Genomic DNA, 5,548 nt, shown 5'->3' with positions numbered 1-5,548 from the left:
AGCACACACACACACACACACACATATGTATATGTATAAATATACATACATACATACATACATACATACACATACATACATGCACATACACACACACACACATATGTATATGTATAAATATATACACACACACATACATACATACAAACATACATACATACATACATACATACATACATACACACACACACAGACAGACACACACACACAGAGAGAGAGAGAGAGAGAGAGAGAGAGAGAGAGAGAGAGAGAGAGAGAGAGAGAGAGAGAGAGAGAGAGAGAGAGAGAGAGAGAGAGAGAGAGAGAGAGAGAGAGAGAGAGAGAGTTTTGATAATCTATTTTGTGTCAATAATCTAGAGATGACACATTTCCATGAGGAGCTATGCCAAGGACAACACACCATTTTATTAAGGACAAAATAATTCACCTTGAATACCTCTTTGGCAATACCCATTACACACTAAAATGAGCTAGAGAGAAACATAAAGGAAGATAAATAAAGAAAAAGGATTGTGTGTGAGAGAGATTTTTAATCAATACCTATAATCCAAAGTTAAAACATCTCCATGAGGAACTACGCTTAGGGATTTTCTTAAGGACATGATAATTTATTTTGAAGCATATACACTTCAAAAGATCCTTGTGAGGATGTCAATCCAGATAGTCTTTAGGAAATGTTTCTCATGTTTCTTAATTAGCCATATACTTGAGCCAATATGCGATTCTTAGTCAAAATTTTCTTTTCACAATTGTACCCCATGATACAACTTTTAAGGTTATTAAGATGGAAAAGCTTCAGTGAAATTTTCTCTTAAGGTTAGTAACACGATTATGTATGCACTCACCATTGTTATGGATTTTATTTAACAAAATAAAAAGTATGAACAAGATTTGAACCCATTGATAGTGAAATATCAGAACCACATCATTTAATGTATATATTAATCTAGTGTTCCTTAAAAATCGAGTATTTGATCGAGTACAACAAGATTAGTTGTTAAGCATTGAAAAGATCTAACAATGTTATCTTATTCTTAGGTAGCATTCTCTTGTTAGTTGAACTTGATATTTAATGCATTACAAACACATCATCTTCATGGTTTGAATATCATCTACACAAGCATTACAACAATAGTTTTTAGCCTATCCTAATGAGTTATAAAAAATGTTGGTACTCCATATTTTAAATTCAATCTAGCAATTAAAATTATAAGACACATATGATTGCAAGCTCTAAGCATCACACAAAACAGGTCTTCACCCATTAATTTTTAAGCAAGAAGTAATGAAGCTTTATAACATGAAACCTACACTAAAACTACAATAAGAGGGTTTGTGTAGTGTGATCGCATGAATCGACTTTTGATCAATTATTTTGTGCATATAATTAAAAGCTGCAACATGTCCATGGTAGACTACTTTCAATGCAACACATCATATAATTAAGGACTCTGTAATTGACCTCTAAGACTTCTTTAGCACATCTATTATACACTAAAATGTGATTGCCAATTTAAAAAGAATAGATAAAAAGAAATACGATAACAAGAAACTTATATTGTAAAAGTTTGAGTATGATTTATATCTTATACTATCTACTTATCTGTTACCTATTTAATTCATTGAATAATTAGCTCTATCCTAGAAATGTATATATAAATTAGATGTATTTTATGTCATGAAACTTGGAAGTCACTTAGAAATTCAATAATCTCCTATGTAAGTGGAAACATTTCTTCATATATCATAACTGTTTAAATAGGTTGATATTTACATACATTATATCAAATAAATTATACAAAGAGAAAGATGGTATTCTAAGATGTTCAATCACATAAGGTCAAGTTGGAATTGTTTGATTTTATATTTAAGGAAATATTTGGTGAGAGAGTAGCTTTGTATTGTGGGAGAACAAAAATACATCGTCTAGTGGTGAGGAATTTCATAATGGAAAAGGCATTATATTAATTTTCTTAACACAAAATTAATCTTTATATTAATTTTTTTCTCTTTCTAGAATTTCAGTTAAAGAATTAACTTAGAACATTTTAAATGTCTAAGGGCATTTGGTCTAGTGGTATGATTCTCGCTTTGGGTGCGAGAGGTCCCGAGTTCGATTCTCGGAATGCCCCTTCTAAAATTTTTCGAGATCGCATTATTTAAATTTTGTTTTCTTAATTTTTATTTCATTATTTAAATTTAACTTTATCAGCTGGAAGAGCTAATTTCCTTAGAGTTTGTAGATGTTAACAACAGAATATCGTTGCATCGGCTGGAATAGCTCAGTTGGTTAGAGCGTGTGGCTGTTAACCACAAGGTCGGAGGTTCAAGCCCTCCTTCTAGCGTGTGATTGGTGTTGTCAGCATAATTGCTATTTTAAGTCCACCTTTATTGTCTGTTGTTGCAGTGGATGAATGAATTAATTCTACGGAGTAAATGCAGATCAATCTTGCTGAACATTTGATTTGTTTTTCACTATTTTATTTATAATTTTTTTTTTGGTTTTAATGTAGGCATCACTACCTAGAATTTTTATAAATAAAAGTGCACAGTGTATAGATAAATCCACAACAGTTGCAGAAGTAGCTTCTGTGTATTGCATTACATTTGAGTTCTTTAACAAGGGAAGGATTATTTGTTTTAATTCTTCAATGTCTGCTCACTGTGATTTTTTTGGCAAAAGAACTTAAAAATGGCTACAGAATTGTTTTTTTTTCAATTTCTGTTAGGTCCCACCGAGATTTGAACTCGGGTTACTGGATTCAGAGTCCAATGTCCTCACCACTAGACCATGGGACCTTTTGATGTTTTTTTTTCATTTTTATTAAAAATTTTTTCATTAAACTAGACTCTGGAGAAAAAGACAATCAATTGAAAAACCCTTTGGAGAAACGGACAATCAATTGAAAAACCCTTGAAACTCTCACTCAAAATACAATCAAACAATTCAATCTTGGTGTTCTCTACTATCATCGTGATGAAGTGTAATCCGAAAAGTTGATGCAAAAAAACTCACACAATCAAATCCAAAAGTATTTACAGATAGACTAATGGATTGCAGAAATCTAATGACATTGACAATCAAACAATTCAATATTAGCATGCATTCATAGAAAGAGAATTAGTAAAAAGCATGCACTTATGTAAATCTCAACATGTCTTGAATATGGATAATAAATGTTATTGAATGTTAATCGTATTATCACTATGGATGATATTGGGATTAATTAAAAAAAAAAAGAGTTTATGAAAAGATTGTGATAATATGAATTAAAATATTATTCATTTTATATTTTTATATTATGTTTCTTTTGTAAAGGAGTATATAGTTATTTCTTTATTTTTCACAAAATTGGGTCTTAATTTATGGAAAAATATATTCTTCGATACACTTTTCTATTTAGAGGTATGCTAATGTAATTTATTTTTATCATTAATTTTCATCGCTCTATCTTTGCATGTCCAAAATCACGTCAATGGTCAAATATCAACATGTTGATAATGGTGGGCCTCACATAAAAAAGGAAAGACACTCAATATATCTTATTAGGGATATTGCTGATCTAAGAACATAAGGCCATTGTGTTATTGGTTGGAAGAAATGTAATATTTGGCAGGATTTTAGGCACGCAAGGATAGATCAACATTCTAAAAGGAATTTCAAGTTCAATGAACATTTCAAAAGCATGGTTACATTTTATCTCCCAAATAGAAATGAGAACTATTTGATTAAAGGAGATCAATAGCCGAATATGGATTTTGATCTGAAGTACATTTTAACTCCAAGAAAACAAAGGTAATTGTTAGATTAGAGACAATTTTATAGCTTTGAGTAGGGTCATTATATAAGCATTTTTCTTATATGCTTTTGATTGAAAGTGTCCAATGAGTGTGAACTTAACTGTTTTCTTAATAATATATTTACACTACCCCCTCAACCTTGATAAAAGGGTGTTGCCCCCTTGACCCCAAATGGGTTCACTACCTCTTGACCTTACTAATGATCATGACCCCTGAGTCCCTACTTCTACTTTAAGAAAAAATGAAAAAGAAATATTAGGGGATTGCATTGAGAAAGATATATTTTTAAAAGTATTTGCCAAAGTAATTAATTTTCATAACTAGTGTTTGCTAAGATTTGCTAGGATTTTTTAATCAATTTTGAGTGATGTGCATAAATTTTTCAATAAAATTAATATTTGCTGTTAAAAAAAAAAAGATTCACCAATTAGAATCAATATTTTTTCCAAAAAAAAAAGATTTACTAAGAATTTATAATCTTTTTAAGGGCCATTTCTTTAAGTTATCCTAGATACAAATACATCTAGATCATTTTTATTCATAGAAATAATAAAGCTAATTAGAGTTTAATGGGTTCAAGATTAAAATCAATTAATGCACCAAACAAGACAAATTGAGCACTACAATTATGTATCCATGACAATACAAAAAATAAGTGTAAAATAAATATATAATTTAAGGCGAAGGTTATACACTTTTACTCCTTACAATAGGATTTGAAAGTTTCACTTTACACAATATTATTTTTAATTTTTTTTTCTTTGAAAAAAGAAAGGTTACATGAGAATTTTAAATAGTTTATGTAGACACCTATTTTTGTTCACTTAGTTAAATGAGTTTTACATTTGTTTAATTATCATTTATCCAACTATTAATTAAATTCAATATTTGATTAATTAATCCCTTTTCACCTTTCTACTATTAATTAAATAACTTATTCAATTTATTTGATTTAATTCACCTAGCCAAATTCTTCTATTAATTGAATAAATCATATTTATTTGATTAAATCCCCTTTCCCATATTTAATTAAATTTACATTTGATTAAATCAATTCTTCCATATAAATAAATCAATATTTTTTTATAAATCCCCCACTTGTATTTTCCTACAAATGTAAGTTGCACCATTTAATTGAAATAAATGATTTTATTTTAATTGAAAATCCCAAAATCCCTCCCACTTGCATTCTCCTACAAAACCTAATTGCATGCTAATCATTCTTCTAGAACTTCCAAAATCCCTCTTAATTAACCAAATTCTATCCTAATCATTGTCACATTCCTAAATAAGAGGAAGTCATTTCTTAAAATAGGAGAAAGTCTTCCAAAATCATTTAAAGGACTTATTTCTCCAACAAGTTAGCTTGCAAAGTCCTTCAAACTTGTAAGGCTCTTACATAAGCCTTGAAGGTTTTCTCCCTTCAAGCAAGTTAACCATCAAAGTCTCCAAAAAGAATTTAATGCTCTTACAAGACTTCCTTTCTTCAACACACTAATCCACATGGCTTGTCCCCTTGACCATGGTTATGGTTAAACTTTGCACAAGAGTTTACCCATTGGTCAATAACTTTTGTCATTGGATAATAGCTTTATCCAATAACCCAACCACATGAGGGTAACCCTCATGTCTTCCCAAACATTTAATGCTTGTTTCACCTCCTCTCAAGCCTTCTTCTGGTGACACTTGTCAACATGGGATTGGGTTGAAACTCCCACATGGATTGAAAATCATTCAATCCCAGCCC

General features: G+C 30.2%; 3 non-coding genes across 3 annotated transcripts; 2 read left to right on the top strand and 1 right to left on the bottom strand.

Moving 5' to 3' along the window:
• Positions 1 to 2,060: 2,060 nt before the first annotated feature.
• On the top strand, positions 2,061 to 2,132 carry TRNAP-UGG (transfer RNA proline (anticodon UGG)). The gene has a single exon. It is a non-coding gene; the product is annotated as a tRNA-Pro (tRNA).
• A 139-nt stretch (positions 2,133 to 2,271) lies between these two features.
• On the top strand, positions 2,272 to 2,345 carry TRNAN-GUU (transfer RNA asparagine (anticodon GUU)). Its single transcript has one exon. It is a non-coding gene; the product is annotated as a tRNA-Asn (tRNA).
• A 382-nt stretch (positions 2,346 to 2,727) lies between these two features.
• On the bottom strand, positions 2,728 to 2,799 carry TRNAQ-CUG (transfer RNA glutamine (anticodon CUG)). Its single transcript has one exon. It is a non-coding gene; the product is annotated as a tRNA-Gln (tRNA).
• Between the last annotated feature and the right edge of the window lie 2,749 nt (positions 2,800 to 5,548).

Source organism: Cryptomeria japonica, chromosome 1 (assembly GCF_030272615.1).
Source record: "Cryptomeria japonica chromosome 1, Sugi_1.0, whole genome shotgun sequence".
In the NCBI taxonomy this organism is placed as follows: Eukaryota; Viridiplantae; Streptophyta; class Pinopsida; order Cupressales; family Cupressaceae; genus Cryptomeria; species Cryptomeria japonica.
This window is presented reverse-complemented; position numbering and strand designations above follow the sequence as displayed.